This window comes from Carassius auratus, chromosome 15 (genome assembly GCF_003368295.1).
Source record: "Carassius auratus strain Wakin chromosome 15, ASM336829v1, whole genome shotgun sequence".
NCBI classification, from domain to species: Eukaryota; Metazoa; Chordata; class Actinopteri; order Cypriniformes; family Cyprinidae; genus Carassius; species Carassius auratus.
In genome coordinates this window covers 810,128-830,329 of record NC_039257.1, presented here as the reverse complement: position 1 = coordinate 830,329, position 20,202 = coordinate 810,128, and the positions used below count along the sequence as shown (strand labels likewise).

General features: G+C 34.0%; 1 protein-coding gene across 2 annotated transcripts in view; it reads left to right on the top strand.

Moving 5' to 3' along the window:
* Positions 1-20,202, top strand: part of LOC113114651 (leucine-rich repeat and fibronectin type III domain-containing protein 1-like) — a 680,315-nt gene that overhangs the window by 644,207 nt on the left and 15,906 nt on the right. The window contains exons 2-3 of one of the 2 annotated variants that reach the window (XM_026281559.1): positions 1,238-1,325; positions 16,387-16,545. The gene's annotated coding sequence lies outside the window, so the exon portion shown is untranslated. The remainder of the gene's footprint in view (positions 1-1,237; positions 1,326-16,386; positions 16,546-20,202) is intronic. The other variant, XM_026281558.1, reaches the window with a different exon arrangement.

The following is a 20,202-nucleotide window of genomic DNA, read 5'->3' as shown; positions in this document are numbered from 1 at the left end:
GACACGTTCAGTCCTCGTATCTGTCCGGCATCTGCTGTGTGCTGTTGAGAGGAATCAATCACGATCTGAATAATAACTAGATGAAATTCTGAAGAGTTTAGTGATCAGAACTGGAGTGATGTGGGTGTGTGTTTTAGTTTCTCTTTCCGTGTGCATCAGTGGGATTTCTTCAGCTGTTTTCGGTTCGTCTGATCGCCTCTTCTGAACAACACACAATCATTCATGGATTCTGGACCACCTGATTCACTATTGACTTCACAAACACCAGAGATAATAATCCATGGAAATGTGTTTCTCGACACAAGCAGCGGGTCCAAACTCAGTCAAAATGTTGTGAATTTTTCATGATATTCTCTTTGGTCTCTTCTGGGCTGATGAAATATGAAAAGAGCTGAGATGCTTGTTCATCTAAAGAGTTATTTTAGAATTATTTATATACTATTTTAGTTTTAATTGATATTTTGAGTCAGCTTATAATTTAAGTTTTCATTTTAATGTTAGTTAAATTTAGTTTAATTTTAGTTTTTTTTATACTTTTATTTATTTTTTATTATTACTGTTTATGTTTAATTTATTTTTTACTTCAGTTTTAATTTTAGTTGGTATATATATATATATAAAACATTATTAATATATGTTCAGAAACATTCATTTCTTTTTATTTTAGTATAATATTTATTTTATTTTTAAAAAAATATTTTGAATTTGTATTTGTCTTATGAGGAAAAGGTTCTCTTATCACTCTTTATATAGCTTTTAATTTATATATTTTTAGTTATCATTTTAATCTTAGTCAAATTTAGTTTCATTTTTTAAACTACTATTTTGTAGTTTATTATTTTATTTTTTGTTATTTTTCATTATTATTACTATTAATGTTTAATAATCTTTTTATTTCAGTTTTAGTTTTAGTTCATTTATTTAAATATATATTTTTTATTTTACATTTATGACATTATTAAGATATTTTCCGAAACATTCATTTCTTTTTATTTTAGTATAATATTAATTTTATTTTAAAAAAATTATTTTGAATTAGCATTTTTCTTATGATTAACATGCTATCTTTTCACACTTTATTTAATCTCATTGCGTTCTAATATAGATTATTTCATATGGCGTCTCACTGTTCTCCTCTGATGTTGATGGTGGAGTCTGTATTTCTCTTTTTTTTTTTTTAAATATGGTGATGGCATCATTAAACAGGCATTGTCTCTCTCTGTTGTCATGGCTACAGGTGGCATCACTCCAGTTACCCAGAAGCCCTTGTAAAGACGAGAGATGCCCTTTTGAGATGACCGACACTGGAACAAACTTCATATCTGGTGAGTGTGAAACATTTCCTCTCATTTCTTTCTCGCTCTGTTTCTAAAACCGTTTCAGATCATGATAAACGGGAACATCTGTTGTCAGGTCCCCTGTCACTGGATTTCTGGGTAATAATAGATTGGTGCGTTCAGGTGAATCAGTAAAGACTGAACTAATCGATATCACCATTCTTCTCTAGTTGAGAAGATTACTCTACAAACTTTCTGGTATAATGTGTTTTCTGAAGTTGTTTGTTTAAACATGTAAACATTGCATCATTTTATTAAATATGCATGTTGAATATGGAATATTTAATTAGATGCATATTAATTATTAACATATTAGAATTTAAGGTTTTTACTGAAGGGATTTTGGAGTTCTCTTTTTACTTATTTACTGAAAAAAATCGAAACATCAGGGTGTGTAAACGCTCACCGATTGTTCATTTACGGCCGCACCGTTCCTTTAAGAACCTGACAGCATGTACTAAACCTGATCCACACTAATTACACTCCAGCAGTTCAGCGTGTTCGTGTAGAGAGGACCGGTCTGGTGTGTTCCTGTAAACTCAGACCGATGGTTTCTGTGGTCTGTAGCGGAGAGCAGATGGAGGTCGAAAACTATGTCTTCATATCTGAGCTGCTACCGTCTCTAATGCATTACATGCCTTTAACTGCAGAACTATCGCTCAACCACAGGGTTTCTGAGTCGAGTCCTTGCGTTGGGAGTAAATATGTTCATCAGGGTGTGATTAAACTTATTTGACAAGATTGCTGCCTCGAAATTTTAATGATGCAAGCAATGGCATGAAGCACCAGGTTGCTCTAGATGAATTGTCCTGTTTTGAGTAAAAGCATCCAACTTAGTCTAAATGTTTCATTCCTGGCATTGACATGCATTTTCCTGTCCTTTTATTGGGCTGAATGCTCAAAATCAGCATTTTTGGTTGATTTCCGTTTGTGCAAATTTTACCTTTATATGTCCCGATTGGTTATTTTTAATGCAAAGTCCCATGCTATGTTCTTATTTGATTAGATGTTATTTTTAACTACGAAATACATGACATCGCACCTTTAAATTGGGCTTTGAGGGCTCATGTTTCATGAGGTTCAACATTGGACGCTCAGTTTTTCAGGAGCTTTGGTTCCTGAATTTTTTTTCATATTCTTTTTTTTTTTTCTCATATGCATTTTTTTTTTTTAAAGCAACATTACAAACTCTGACTTGAAGAAAAAACGTTAAAAATGACAAAGACTGTACTCATTGGCTTTAATAAGGGAAAGCACTATAATCTCATGATTGAGAATAATTGCAAAAAAAGTTTTTCTTCAGTGAAGAACCTAAATATATTTAATATTTCTTTAATATCTCTCTCTATACACACACACTTGAAGTAGTTAGAGAGCGTAAAGAGACATGATCCATTATTTTGGCTCGATTAAATTGTGACTCTGATTGGTGGAGATTTCTCTGCAGAATTATGAGTAATGTATTATCAACTGTTTAGCACAATTATTTATCAAATAAGTTAAAATAGTGCAGTCTAATGGCTTCAACTGAAGCATATATTATTGATTAACAACCTTGCAGCTCACAGTAATTCTGTCCTTGAAGGTTTATAAGTTATCATTAAAAATGTATTTCTCCCCTATGGGGATTATGCATGGGATTATACTTCCTTAGCATTGATGCTAAACACAGAACCAGCAGATGTTTGATTGGTTGCTATCAGAAACCACTCCACCAATGGCATGCATTGATTGGCTAATCCAATGCTCTGTTTGACCAATCAGAATTCCTCAGGGGTCACTTCTGCAGGATCCAATTAAAGCACATTTACAGCAGACGTGATGAAGATTTGACTCCATCAAATAATCTTCATCAATAAAAGATCTTTTGCTTCGGCAAAAACGTGTTGCATTAGCTTCTTCTAGACTGGCAGGTCGTCTTTATCCTGTGATATCCGCGATCGTGGCTAATGCCTTCAAAGCATCCGCAGCGTTAAGCACCGCTCTCATCTGACGGAGAGGATGATGTTTAAGCAGACAGACGTTTGTTACTTCCTGCACCAGTCATGAAGTATTCATTACCGACTTCAAGGCGTAACGCTTCTTGTATTATTCATGGAGAAGGCTCATGGGTTTACTCTGCAGAATACCGTGGTTTATGTGCTCGTCAAGGTGATGGAGGCAATCATGTATGTGCATGCATTATCAGCTTGATGAAGAGATGCCAGAGACATGCAAACATTACAAACCAGCGGTTATAGTTTTGAGGAGGTCTTGAAGTGTGCTACGTTTAGTAATACATTATCTTTCTGGTGCACTAGTACGAATTAAGTTGACTTTAAAAGTATCGGTCAAATTTCCAAGTGATGCAACTTTACTTACTGATGCAATATCTGTTATTCTATTTCAAAGCATGCATTATATTTATCTTTCGAGTTCACTAGTAGTTTTCCACAGTATTTGACAAGTTTACTGTTACACTTGCAATCTCTGTCACATTTACTGATGCATCTATCATTTTGTTTAAATTATAAGTTAGTTAGTTTAAATTAACTAGTAGTTTTCTCCATGTTTCTCAAGCTGACTATAATAGTTTTGGTAAAATGTATCTATTGAGTTTTCTAGTAGTGTGTGAGAGGTTTAATTCTACATTATCTGTCAGGTTTAGTACAATATTACCTACCAATCGTACCATTAATGTTAGTACCGTTAGTAACATCCAGAGACCAAGTGCTCAAATCCTTATAAATATGAGCGAACTGGGATTTGATTGATATCGCCGCTAAAAGCTTTCCCGCTGTGCTGCCAAAACTGTAAATCTGAGGGCCATTTTCTTGGTGTCAGGTTTTGCTTGTAGTGTTCGGTCCTTTCAATGCAACACTGTGGACATTCAGCTCCATTTGACACAACACTAGTAGTAACAGTACTTATACAGCCTTTACAAGATGTTTCATAAAACTGTGCAACCCAAATGTAAGGAAATTTGACATGCACATACATATTACATTTATGCCTAATATGCATCACAAATAGGAGCATTGCTGCTTGCACCTGGATGTATTTAACAGGATTATGCAGCTAATCTTGTAAACACGCTTCTCTTGAAGACAGTATACACTCAGCCAATCATTATCGCAAAATAAACCCCCTCACTATCCCGAAAAAGGCCTTATGCTTTGAAATAATAACTGTCTGACTGTGTAGTATCCCTTAAAGAGCAAGAATTTGATCTTAAACATAGTGGAACAGATTTTTGAAAGACTTTTTATTCATTATATTCTGTATATTGCACTGAATTACATTAAAGGACAATATTTGCCACCTTAAATTGATTTCCAGGGCATTTTACATCTTTAATAACCTATTCGGATACATGCATCATCTGTAATGTCTTTTAATTCTACCATGTAATCAATAAATTTGTTTAGAATAAGACGCTATGTTGTCACCAATCAAATAAAATCAGTATCAACAAAATAAAACATTTTGCTCTAGTGGTGCAGAAGCTGGATTCTATGAGATTCATAGTTTAAAAATAACGTCATGAATATTTGAGCAGGAAATGATTTTGGAATAAAATTAAATGATATTTTGGATCAGGTGACATCTTAATGAGTGAGTCATTGAATCATTCATTCAACTCATTCGTTCAAACAGCTGGTTCACTCAGGAACAGAGCTAGTGATCATCTTATGAATGAATCAGTGAATCGTTTGATTAGTTCAAAACTCTGATTCATTCGGGAACAGAGCTAGTGATCATCTTATGAATGAATCAGTGAATCGTTTGATTAGTTCAAAACTCTGATTCATTCGGGAACAGAGCTAGTGATCATCTTATGAATGAATCAGTGAATCGTTTGATTAGTTCAAAACTCTGATTCATTCGGGGACAGAGCTAGTGATCATCTTATGAATGAATCAGTGAATCGTTTGATTAGTTCAAAACTCTGATTAATTCGGGAACAGAGCTAGTGATCATCTTATGAATGAATCAGTGAATCGTTTGATTAGTTCAAAACTCTGATTCATTCGGGGACAGAGCTAGTGATCATCTTATGAATGAATCAGTGAATCGTTTGATTAGTTCAAAACTCTGATTAATTCGGGAACAGAGCTAGTGATCATCTTATGAATGAATCAGTGAATCGTTTGATTAGTTCAAAACTCTGATTCATTCGGGAACAGAGCTAGTGATCATCTTGTGAATGAATCAGTGAATCGTTTGATAAGTTCAAAACTCTGATTCATTCGGGAACAGAGCTAGTGATCATCTTGTGAATGAATCAGTGAATCGTTTGATTAGTTCAAAACTCTGATTCATTCGGGAACAGAGCTAGTGATCATCTTATGAATGAATCAGTGAATCGTTTGATTAGTTCAAAACTCTGATTCATTCAGGAACAAAACATTACTGTGTGTTAACTGGAGCTGCTCAATGGATTTTGAGAATATCTCTTACACTATTAACTTTTTGTTTAATGAACACTTATACAAAATCAGTTTTTATATGAAATGATACTTTACATATGAAACTTAAACTGCCTGTAGGAGGGTCAAGTCACTGCTTTAATGAGTGAGTCATTGAATCATTCATTCCACTGATTCGTTCAGATAGCTGATTTATTCAGGAACGAATCAACTGAGTGTCTTACCAATGGATCATTGATTCGTTCAAAACTCTGATTCTTTTAGGAATTAAATACTACTGTGTGTTGGTCACTGAAATTCTGTTTGGATATATTTTAACTGGATAAATAGAGCAGAAATAGAAGATTTTCACAATATACGCACAATATTAAATTATTGATTTTATACAACAGTCCACTAAATAATATCACGTGCAATCATGCTAATACAGTTTTCAGAAAAAAAATAGGGTTTCTCAGCAGGATTACAATTTTGTGTGTGTCTATTGACTTGTTTTATAATAGGAACTGTAGTAATTATAGTATTTGACATATGTATATCCCATGGTGAATTTCTAAGGGTTGAACAAAGGGTGGAAGTTTAAAAGCAAATGGTTGTGTGCTGCTGTCAAGCTGTCAATCAAACGCTCCAGCAGCGAATCACTTCTGCTAGTCTGTGTTGTTAATTATAGCAATCAAACCCCATTAAATGTTGAAAACACAGTTTCCAGCATTTATAAAAGACAGAAGTCATCAGTATCTGATTAACTCTATTTGAATTTGTGTCCTGATTAGCCGTGCAGCAGGACTCTTTCTGTCTGGCCCTGTAGGGGTCACAGTTTCAAACACTTCATCTTCATTACAAGACAATCAGAATTAACTACGCATGAGAAAAATGACTAATTATCACCTGCTGACTTGCTCTGTGTCATTAATCCTCTCTTTGATTCGGTGCTGTTGTTGTTCTGTTTTTAAATATGTATGTGCATTTATGTTCTATGAAACATTTACTTTCATATTCCAGATACATGATCTGTAGCTCAAGCCCTTATGTTGCAGGTCAATAAATTTTTTACATTTTGTGACTTTTTTTCTTATTTAATGTCTCATTTAAAGTTATAAGACATATTTCTTGGCATATTTGTGACTTTATCTCATTTTGAGATTTTTCATGTCACAAGTGACTTTTTATATCAAGTTCAAATTCTTAAATCATAATTTTGACATAGCATGTCATCTTTTCGACTCATAACTGACTTTATGTCAATTATTACTTTTTTATCATAATTCTAAGCATACCATAAGTTTGGCTTTGTATCTCATAAATATTACTTAGTAATTTATCATTATCACTGTAAATACCGACTTTATCTCATAATTATATATAAGTACTGTTTGTCATAATTGTAACTTTCTGTCAATTATAACTTTTTCTTATAATTATGATTTACTACTTCATAATTTCGATTGTCTTGCAATTACGACTTTCATCTAATAATTATGACTTAGTATCTTATAATTTCGACTTCGTCATAATTAAATTTTTATCTCAAAATTATGAATTAGTTGGTCATCATTCATCATTTCTTGCCACAGATCTTATTATAATTATGCCTAAGTTTGACTTTTTGATGACATGCTATGTCAAAATTATGATTTAAGAATTTGAACTTGATATAAAAAGTCACTTGTGACACGAAAAATCTGAAAATGAGATAAAGTCATAAATATAACAAAAATTGGGCCTGTTATAATTGGCTTTGTCATCATTTTTACTTTTTATCTCATAATTATGTTCAAATAACTTTCAACTTTCAAATATGAACTTTATGTCTCAATTAGCAAAGCATGACTTTTTTTTCTCATATGGCGGATATTGACTTCCATAACACTATGAATTACTGCTCTTCGCTAAAATAATTTTGTGACACTTTGATATGTTGTGAAATGTGCATACAAAATAAAAACATTTTTGATGCATTTTACGTCATTTTCTCAACTACCTTCTTTGGGAATGTACGTTTACATGCATGCATTTTTATGGGTTAATGCATATTAATGCATAAGAGCGTCCCAAATCAGTCACTTACCAGCTCCTTTTCTAGCTTAGGGTTTGTAGCAGAGCTGTTGTGTCCCTAAGCCGTCTAAAGACTGGCCTTAAAAAAACTTTGATTTTAAACATTAATCTTGATAGCCATCTATAATATACAAGGTCTTCTGATGTGCCACTTACGATTCAATCTACAGCATGTCCCTGTAAAATGAAACATGACTGCAGGTGTCGCCTCGCTCTGTCAGATGGAGACCCGTGTGTCGCAGGTGAGAGGTGACTGAGGTGACTGAGGTGCAGGTGTGTGGTTCCTCTGATGAAAACACAGGTCATGTGACAGGTGGGCTGGCAGCTGGCCATATGAACACAAACCGAGCTGATCGCTAACGCTGCAGGGGGCTCTCATCTTTCAAAACAGCATTAAACAGCTTGATTTCACTTCCAGGGAAAGTGTTAAGGAGAGAATGTGTGCCACTCGTAGCAAAATGAGTGTGAGAAATCATATTACTCAGAATGGGAGCTATAAGAATTGGTGCTGTTTTTATATTGTAGTATTTATTCATGTTTTAAAATAGCTTTTGTTTTTATATGTATATATATATATATATACAGTACAGATCAAAAGTTTGGAAACATTACTATTTTTAATGTTTTTGAAATAAGTTTCTTCTGCTCATCAAACCTGCATTTATTTGATCAAAAATACAGAAAAAACAGTAATATTGTGAAATATTATTACAACGTAAAATAATTGTTTTCTATTTGAATATTCGTTCAAAAAATAATTTATTCCTGTGATGCAAAGCTGGATTTTCAGCATCATTCCTCCAGCTTCAGTGTCACATGTAACATCAGTCGATCACATGATCATTTAGAAATCATTCTAATATTCTGATTTATTATGAGTGTTGGAAACACTTCTGCTGTCTCATATATTTGATCAATAAAAGGTTAAAAAGAACTGCATTTATTAAAAAAAAAATTCTAATAATACATTTTCTTTACTATCACTTTTTATCAATTTAACACATCCTTGCTGAATAAAAGTATTGATTTTATTTAAAAGATAAGAAAAAAAGAATTACTGACCCCAAATTACTGACCAGTAGTGTATATTGTTATTACTAAATATTTATATTTTAAAAACATAGCTTCTTTTTTTTTTACTTTTTATTCATCAAAGTATCCTAAAAAAGTATCACATGTTCTGAAACAATATTAAGCAGCAGAACTGTTTCCAGCTTTGATAATAAATCATCATATTAGAATGATTTCTTAAGGATCATGTGATAATGATCCTAAAAATTCAGCTTTGCATCACAGAAATAAATGATCATTTAAAGTATAACAAATTTAAAAACTATTAATTTAAATTGTAATAATATTTCACAATATTAATGTTTTTTCTGTATTTTTGATCAAATAAATGCAGGCTTGATGAGCAGAAGAAACTTCTTTCAAAAACATTAAGAATAGTAATGTTTCCAAACTTTTGGTCTGTACTGTATATATATATATATTTTATTTTTTTAAACACCAACATCTGTCAATTTAACTGTTGATTTGTTGAAATTTCCTCAGTCAAGTACTGTCAAAAATATGACAAATTAAAGGCATATCAAAAGTGAAAGGCATTTATAATGTTACAAAAGATTTCCATTTCAAATAAATGCTGATCTTTTGAATTCTTTCTATTCATCTGTGAATCCTGAAAAATTAAATGCATCACATTTTCCAAGAAAATATTGTGCAGTACAGCTGTTTTCAACACTGATAATAATAAGAAATGAGCAGTAAATCAGTATATTATTCTGATTATTCTGAAGATCATGTGACACTGAAGACTGGAGGAATGATGCTGAAAATACAGAATCGATCGCAGCAATCATTTTTACACATATAAATTGTAATAATCTTTCCAGTTTTTACAGTATTTTTAATGGCATAACTGCAGCCTCGCTCAGCAGAAGACACTGATTAAGATGCATTATCAAGAGTGGACTGACTTGTCTTTAAATGACTTTTATTTTGCTCCCCTCCAACATCCTGCCACACAGAGACGCTTTACACAGTCTTATCAGTTCCCAGTGGATAAAATTAAGTCTCAGCCTTCACTTTTCTCTTGTCAATTAGTCTGTTTCGCTCTAAAATACGTCAAATGGCATTTCGTATGGAAGGCATTGATTTCTTTAGGTCATTTGGTGTCTTTGTGAATCCTGCGCTCAGTGATCACAGTCCAGATGAAGCTCCAGAAACCCCAACCCAACATCATTAGAGATGTCTCACTTCTGGGTGTCATTTAACAGGTTTTATTTCACACTATTGCTGAGTCTTGCTGCGGTATTTCATCATGCTGGCGTTAATGCTGACTCTGTATGTTCAGGAGGTGGTCCGGCTCGCTTTCCGAATGTCATGTGCTAACTAACCCAACACAAATGTGTTAAATGTGCAGCGACTCGCGGATGATTACGGACTCCTTCACCAGCTGTCGACTCCTCCTAATTACAGCTCTGACATCAATGACAGCAGATCTCAGAAAGTGTAGCGGAGGAAATTGCACAAATACAGAACGGGAGGTGGAGCTGCTTTTCTGGATGGATGAACGTCTGCTTATGTGTTACTGATGTAATTCCTGTGGGCCGGAGTGAGCAAGCCAGCTTCATGTAAACAGTGCTTTACGGGAGTTACATCACGGCTCTTGCATGTGCCTTTCTGATAACCAAGCAAATGATCTTTTCTTTTCTCAGAACTGTATTTAATGTTTGAATTCTAGTCACATTTTATGTGCATTGTACAAATTAAAAATAGCATTCACCCAAAAATGTATTTATGGTTTATTTAAATAGGGACATTAACAATATATTTAAAGATAAAACTGCAAAGAACAGCCATCCTTTACATGCAACATAGTGTTAAGCAAGAGATCATTTAAATAATAACAATTCTGTCATCATTTACTGATCCAAGCCTCTGACTTCAAAAGTGTAAAAAAAAAAAAAAATTATATATATATAATGTAAAACGATAAATAATAATATTTAAGAGTTTGTCAGTGCACTGCTTAAAGGGATAAACTTTAAATAAAATGTTTTAAATTAGTTTTTTTGTTTTTGTATATTTTAAACTAGGTAAATCTTTCTGATTTATTAAAATAAAAAGCCACATACATGGATTTTTCTGGGCTAAGCCCCGAATCTCCACTCACCCTAGAACCACCCCTGCTTATGACAACAAACTGTTAGAAGAAAGGGATCATTGGGGTTCTGTATAGAACCATAGGGTTCTTTACTCAACTCCAAAGAACATTTTATGCTAAAAAGGTTCTATAATGACAAGAAAGAACCCTTTTGGCACAAAGGGTTCATCTCTTGAATTTTGTGATCATTCACATGCATTCATAAATGCATTTGAATACACCGAATAATGCAGTGAAAGAACGCACTCAAAATGCACACGCGCACTAGTATGACTTCATCATGTAACTTTACATTAGCCTAGATGCGTGCACTTTTTAGGCACGATCTGTTTAGTTTTTGAATATACATGATAGCTACTGTTAAAAGGCACATCATTAAAACAAAAAATAGGAGTTCACATTTCACACCTAAACAAGCGTGGAAAACGTAAGTATAACTAGCTACTAAATTAGTTAAAAATGACTATCCATATACAGCTATGATCTGCGAACCCCAAACTGATTCAAATGATTCGCAATCCTCCAACTGACTCAAATGATTCGCGATCCCGCTATACGAACTCCCGAAGTTATTCAAATGATTCGCGATAACCATATTGACTCAAATGATTCGCGATCCCGCTACGAACTCCCGAACTGACTCAAGTGATTCGCGATCCCCAAATTGACTCAAATGATTCGCGATCCCGCTACGAACTCCCGAACTGACTCAAATGATTCGCGATCCCGCTACGAACTCCCGAACTGACTCAAATGATTCGTGATCCTGCTACGAACTCCCGAACTGACTCAAGTGATTCGCGATCCCCAGATTGACTCAAATTATTCGCGATCCCCAAATTGACTCAAATGATTCGCGATCCCCAAATTGACTCAAATGATTCGCGATCCCGCTACGAACTCCCGAACTGACTCAAATGATTCGCGATCCCGCTACGAACTCCCGAACTGACTCAAATGATTCGTGATCCTGCTACGAACTCCCGAACTGACTCAAGTGATTCGCGATCCCCAGATTGACTCAAATTATTCGCGATCCCGCAACGAACTCCCGAACTGACTCAAATGATTCGCGATCCCCAAATTGACTCAAATGATTCGCGATCCCGCTACGAACTCCCGAACTTATTCAAATGATTCGCGATCCCCAAATTGACTCAAATGATTCGCGATCCCCAAATTGACTCAAATGATTCGCGATCCCCAAATTGACTCAAATGATTCGCGATCCCCAAATTGACTCAAATGATTCGCGATCCCGCTACGAACTCCCAAGCTCAAACTAGACTGACACACAAAATAAAAGCAGCGTTGCAAATAAATTAATAGATATGACCATGGAAAAATTTTATTGCAAAATCATTGCTTTCGCGCTGTTTCACTTGTTTTGCAATTCTTAATTTTTGTTTGCAAAAAGCAAATGTATTTTCCTCACTACTTTAAATAAAATGTTTTAAATTTGTTTTTGTATATTTTAAACAAGGTAAATCTTTCTGATTTATTAAAATAAAAAGTCACATGCATGGATTTTTCTGGGCTAAGCCCTCCACTCACCCTAGAACCACCCCTGGTTCTGTCTAAATGTTAATTGTTTTCAAACTCAATTCGGATGCAGTTATTCTGGCTTTCTGGATGCTCTCAGCAAGTGTGTGTGTGTGTGTGTAGACAGCACATCTCATCTGCTGAGAGAGCTCAGGTATAGATGAGACAGAGGGACGGCTCGCTGTCACCACCAGACTCAACCAATTCAATTCACTGTTATACGACTGAAGAAACTGGCAGAAAAGAGCGGCTCCTTCTTCCAGAGTATCTCGTTAGTTTTACAGCACGTTGATGGAAAAGCTTCAAGGAGAGCCGTGGTGTACATGTCCTCAGAAGAGTAAAAATAGCCTTGATCATTTGTCATGAAACAGTGAGTCCTTTGACGCTCGGAGCTGAAGCCAGCAGTCGCTCTGTTCATTGCTAAATCAGCAGCACGTATGAACAGCCTGAGCTAGTCTGCTAGCAGAGCTAAAGATCTGCCAAACACACCGCTGTAGATTCATCTCAACCACACTGAACCCATCCTAAAACATCTTACAGGTGATCCAATCACAAGTGTTCATCTGACACACCGTATTTGCCATATTCTTTAGATGTTAATATCATGTGCAAACAGGGACTTGCATGGTTTCTAACTGGTTGAAGCTGGTCAGAACTAGTTTAGGTGGTTATCTGAGTTTGTTAAACATGTTTCTAGATGTTAAATTAAAGTGGATTACCATCTTATGTCAGAAGGGAAGGTCTCACAAAAAAAAGACATACTATTATAGTTTTTATTCATATTTTGAATAGTATTTAATGTTTTTTATTTTTATTTTGTTGTATTTTTGTCATAATTAAGCTTTTTTAATTTAATTTATTTTTAAATTAAATTTTATTTTATATTTTATTTTATTTTTTCATCGTTACTTGAACAGTATGTATTGTTAGAAAACCATTACATATATTAGAAACTATTATATTACTTGTTAATATTTTGTATTATGTTTTAGTTTTTATTTTCCATTTATAAATCTAATTGAAATGTAAAAGTTTTAGGGATTTTGTTATTTCTGTCATTTTTTTCGTTATTGTTTTCTCCATTTTCAAAATTTTGTCGTGTTTTTTGTCAGTTTTGTTATTTTAAGATAATTAAAAAAAAATGATAAATAAACTTTTTCATTTATTTTAATTTCAGTAAACTTTATAATATATTTAGTATATTTATAATTTAGTACATCGAGTTGAATTAACCAAAATAAAATGTTTAGTACTGTTTAAACTTTGTAATATATATATTATAACATATATTTCTTTCCGTTAAAGATCATTTTATTTAAAGCGATTTTTTTATGGTTTTACTTTTAGTTAACTATTATTACAGCCTTATGCTACTTTACAGATGAAGCAGATGTTCAATTCAGGTTGTTTTCATGTTAATTATTTGATGAAGAGCCATGAAACCTTTCTGAAACCGCCTGTGCCAGAGGATATGAACGCTGAAATATTTTCACGGTGAATTTCCAGCATTATGTTGAGGTCACACAGGGTTTATATGTTTTTTTTTTCTGTGCTATTTTGGCCCGTTGTAGAGGTTTTAAGTGCAGTATTTTCCAGAGCGCGTCAGATTGCATCTGGAGCACCAGTTATCACTGCAGGATGCTGTCATTTTTTCCTTCCTCTGCGCTGCAGGCGCTTTTAAACGGATGTGTTGTTATTTTCATTTGGTTTCCAGAAGCCTCTGTTCCATCGCTCCTACGTTCGGCTACCTCTGCTGTTGCTATCATTAGCATTGGGCTAACACCGCGGGCGTCCTGACTCAGTTCAATCTGCTGTTTCGGGGCCCAGAGCCAGTCAGATTCCTCATCTAAACACCGCAGGATGCCAGCTAAAGACAGATCACAACAGATTCTGCTTGTGTGAGATTAACTCCAAGCGGCCGTGTTAACGTGTTGTTTCTGGGAAGATGCAGCACTGGACGTATAATACACCTGCTCTGGACTGACAGATACTGCAGATTAAACTGGAAGAGGGACATAACATTGTGCAAATGCAGCGAGATCATGACTGGACTGTGTTTGGATCACGTTTGGAGACTTTTCTGCTCATGAAGGCTGCGTTTATTTGATCAAAAATACAGTAAAATCAGTAATATTATCAAATATTATTAGAATTTAAAATAACTGTTTTCTATTTGAATAGATTTTAATTTTGTAATTTATTTTTGTGTTGGAAAGCCGAATTGTCTGCGATTACTCCAGTCTTCATTGTTCTAAATAAAAAACCTCGGTGCTGTAGAGATGAGGTGTTTTATTCTGGTGTAAACTGTATTGATCCAAGCTGATCAGATTATCATATTCTTGTGGATCAAATCAAATAGTTTAAGACATTGAAAATCCCCGAGTACATCCCTCACACTGAGCTAGTTAATACAGATACAGGATGAACATCTGGACTTACTTCATATATTATAAAAATCAGTGTCCTCTGTCTATTGCATTATCTTGAAATTTACATTATTTCATTAATTACTCTGCTTCATGTTATTCAGTGTTATATTAGTAACATTTGTAAGCATAAGTTATAGTATTAATTTTAATCAAATGAAAACAAAAAATTTTTAGTTTAAGTTTATCATTCTGTGCGATTTTGTTATTTGTTAGTTTTTTTTATTTCTGTTTAGCGCTGTTTTTATTTTATTGTATTGTAATTATAATTTATTTGATACAATTTGGATACAAATTTTCATATTAAATATTTATATTTTAAGTTTTTAATATTTATATTTTATTTAGGCTTTAGTTTCCTTTGCTTGTCTTTTTAAGATCTCAAAGTTGCTGTATATTGTTTTGGAAAAAAAGCATTTGCTATAATTTGTTTAGTAGAAAGTAAGATTTATTTTATTTAAAATAAAATAAAAATAATAATAATAATTTAATATTAGAAGCTTTTTGTTTTTATAAGTAATTTTATTTTAGTTTTAGTAATCTTAGTACTTCAATTTAAACTTATTTTACATTAATACAAAAATAAAAACAATATATAGGTTAGATTGAGAAACCAGCAAGCAGCATCTGCTAGTAATTAAAATCATATCTGCTTTACAAAAAAAAAAATAAAAAAAAATAACCAGACTGAATAAAGAGGAAATAAAGCAAGCCAAGTAAACACTTGACAAGCATCACTGAAATGATTTATTTAGAGGCTCGTTACAACACGCCGTAATTAGCTAAAACCAGCAATTAGTGCTATTTGATCTGTTTAGAACAAAGAGAGACTGATGACTGGAGTCATTAACTCATAATCTCAAACTTTTGACTTCCAGCCGCGCAAATGCAAGAAGAGGAATTACTGCGAACACTTTCAAGATCAGCACGAGTGTCTGTTTACTTTCCTAAAAGCTCTTTACTTCATCCATTGTGAATGATTCATCAGTGCACTTCATTCCTACAAACTAATGTGCACCTTTTATAATAACTCTGTTTGAAACACAGAGTGGAAATGAGGATGGAAAAGGAATTTTTTAATGTAATGCAAAAAATAAAAAGCTTTTTTTTTTTGCTATTTGAATGGTAATATATGTTTTGCATGACGTGAGACACTGGTGTGGTGCATGTGGTGCTGCTAACAGCTGTTTGACACGTTTAATCACACGAGCTCAGCGGGTTTCTTCACCGGTAACCGTACGATCACACGAGCGTTGAGAGAAACACTTCAATCTGTGAACAATAAACACATCACTTACAGCAGTCACAGAAATAAGCCTCGCCGCAAGAGACGATTATCAGCCAATAATGAGTCGGTTCCTCACTTGCTATGCTTTTTGAAGCCCAAAAAGTCAGGTTTCTAATGACATCTGAGTGAGTAAATCACTGTTGTTTTATTTTCTTTATAGTGATACACACTAGTCACCGTGCACGTGATGTCATCGTTATCTCTGGCCTGTGATTGGATGTTGGTTTTGGTCGTGCTGACAGAAATCAGCTGCGTTTCTTCAGGAAATCTCTTCGGGGCGACGACGACGAAGGTGAAAACAATGAATAAGCTGTCAAAGGTTAGTTTGAGGATTGATGGGAAGAGAGCTGACATCTGCTAAAAAAGCAAGAGAGACGAGAACCATTCTTTTCTCAGTTGTCTTCTAAAATGTGAAATATATGACTTTTCATGCACTGGTTTATTTGAACATTTTGGGCAATATGTTCTTTCAGACTAGTGGGAAAAATACTTTAATTAAGGGTTTATTTTATTTGCACGTTATGTATTTGTGCCTATAGATTTAAATTAATTAATCAATAAACAGGACCAGAACTCACTATATTAACTAGTTGCTTATTAGCATGTCTATTATTAACACATTGGGTGTTTATTAGTACTGATAAAGCACATGAACATATTCTACATTCCTAATCCTATCCAATACCTAAACTTAACAACTACCTGCTAACTATTAATAAGCAGCAAATTAGGAGTTTTCTGAGACAAAATTCGTAGTTAATGGTTTGTTAATGGCAAGAACTGGACATTTTTGATAAATCATTTCCCTGGTATCATTCTCAACATTTAATTGTTAAAAACACAGTGCAAATGCATTTTTTTTCTCTTTGTTAAAAGTATATTCAATGCAAGAACTCAAATATAGAAACCTCAAACTGAATGTCAACAAAATTAAATATCGGATTCAACCGATATTCAACCGATATTCCTATTTATTTTCTGGAAGTGTATGCAAATTTGTGAATATTTTCATAAGATGATACCAACATTTTCAAATTTTTCCTAAAATGTTATGTTTGCATTTCTCAATGCACTGTAATTATCTGTTGATATCTATTTTGTTCTCGCTTTAAAGTGAAGTGCCTTCACATATCAACTCTTTAGCAGTCGTTCATTCGGTTTTACAGTGACTGTTAGTGCATGTCGTGTAGTTTGACATATTAATGTGATTTTAAATCATCTGAACTTTCACCTAACCACAAAGCAAATTCAATCAACTTCATTCAGTCCGTAGTATTACATTATTTCGATCTGTGTACCGACAAACAGCCTGAAGCGGCGAAATCAATACACGTCAACAGAAACATCTCTCTGATCTCTAATCAACAGCGACAGGACAAACTAGTGCAGAAAGATCCTAAAGAGCACTTGTGAAGCGAGCGAGAGCTTCCAGAAAGCGCCTGGGGACGGCTGGCCTCCTTCATGTTTGTTTACATCATGTGTGCGTGTGAACTCTTGCTTTAGGCGAAGGACAGAAGTCTCAGAACAGGAGTTTTAACCTTTGTAATGTGGCTCAGTGCAGCTCTAGCAAGCAAACACAAGACAGACAGATCTGAAGTGTGCTGGGTCTATCTATCTCTCTATATATCCATCCATCTATCTATCTATCTATCTTGTTGTTTTGCAGCACTTTGGAGTGTGTGACGTATGAACACTTTTAGCGTGGTGTGAGGTTTTCTCTGTAGAGTTTCACACTCAAGTGAATGTGTCTAGCATAAACAATGCCTTTTGCATTGATATTTAATATTTTAAGTAGTGATAGTGATACTTAAGTTGGCAAACAACACTAAATATGCTAGCTTTAAAGTGACATGATTATCATTAGGCAAGGCAAGGCAAGTTTATTTGTGTAGCACATTTCGTACACAATGGTAATTCAAAGTGCTTTACATAAAACAAAGTAAAATGATCATGAAGAAAAATAAATACAAAAATAAATCAAGCAATTTTAAAACTTTTAAAATGATTAAAACATTTAAAAACAGTTAGAAAATGATTTTACATTAAAATAAAAATTAAAAAAAATAAAACATTGAAAATATAGTGCACTGCTGCACTTTAAATTTTACATTTTGAGTTATTTCGCTTCGATAACATGTTTCAAATTTAGTGAAAATAATCAAGTTTATCTCATTACGCATGTAGCTTATGTATTTAAATGCCACTTTCTCAAAATGACTTCATCAATACTTAACCGTTTTATTTCTGTTTCTATTTATTTTTATTGAAGTGTTTGTATCATTTGCATGGTTTTATCATTGCACTTTGTCTGTGTATGTCTATAGATTTAATTTGCAATATATATCCTTAAAAAGACCACTTTGTCAAAATGAGTTTCTTTCTCCTAACTAACCAAATCTATATTCTTCAGGGTTTGTTGGTATGCAACATTGTATTCCTAAAAACATAGTTAAATGGCTTTTTTGGATGAAATAAGCAGCTGGCACTTCTGCCGTTCACAAGAGCGAGGGTTTAAAAACACACGTAACAGGTCTGCCATGTTTTCATACCCATAATGCAGTGTGAAATGCACTTTTAAAGTCAATTCAAATGCAGTATAAAGGCGCTTCTCCTCAGTGTGGATAAACCGTGCGGCGAGGAAGAAAACAGCATGGAGAAGCGATTGTTCTGCTCATTAACGGAGGAAAGAGTTCGTTCTCTCCTCGTCACGTCTGCAGGGGGCTCGTGAATAATCACGTCTCAAGAAAGAAACATCCCAAGTTCTCCGTTAGGTCATCTGTGACGTTTTGATTCGCCCGAGCGTCTCTGTGCTAAATTTCACAGCAGTGTTGTCTGGAAGAGTAGTGCAGCTTATTAAAATGCTCATTACAGTTTGGAGAGTGATTCATCTCGGTAGATTTCCCTTCATAATAGTGCGTGACTGATGAGTTATTAGACCGCGCTCGGACACAAACACGCATGCTCTCCAGAGAAACCCGCTCTGTTTATGAGTTCGGAAAATGCAACAACATTTCCCATGAATAAATATTTCTCATTGCTTTGAGTCAGATCTCCTAAAGGCCTTCGAGCTTTAAATAATCCGACGACACGCTTTCAAAGACCACACCGAGACAGAGTCGTCAATAATTGCGCAAAAGTCTGACACTTGATGACACCGAGGGCAGGAAAAGTTCATCGGTGTTTGTCTAATTGGTGTTTGAGGAGCGAACGCAAATCATTATATAAACTCAATAAACACAATTACATAAATCCATCTCTTTAAACTCACAGTTCTGACTTTAAGGTGAGACACTGCCGGCAAAAACAGTTTTTTCAAGCTCCTGTCAATTTTGAGATTTTGGGCTTTTTGGTTTTTCATAAAGTGCTTTTTCAAACTAGTGGACGGAAAACATCCAAAAGACAGTGTTAAGTGTTTCTTTTATAGCACTTTATCTGCTTGTGTCAATAGATTTAAATTATAATACATATTTTTAAAGGCCGTTTTCTCAAAATGAGTTTTTTCTTCAACATTGAGTCATAAATCTCCACTTCAGTAGCACTTACACACACCAGACTTCACATTTTTATTCCTGTCTATATTCTGAAGGTTTTTACAGAGGGATTTGTTCATATATATTTTCCTTGATTATATACAACATTTTATTCCCCCCAAAATTGTGAAAATATATTGTTTTCTGGCTGTTCAAAGTATTTTTTCTGAATTATGGAGTGACAAAAAAAGATAACCAGAATTCCCTCTGTAAAAAATTTTGACTCTAATATGTCAAAAAAAAAATAAAACAATTTTTTGAAACTGACTTCATCTAGTGTTCAGATTTTTGTACTAGACATTTATGCAAATTAGCACATATTTCATTAAATAATGCCTCATTTGCATATTTAAACATAACATTTTTGAAAACTTGTAATACAAAAAAAATGTGCAATAATCAATGTAATCAATCAACTGGGTAAGTAAGGTGATAACTATTAGTTT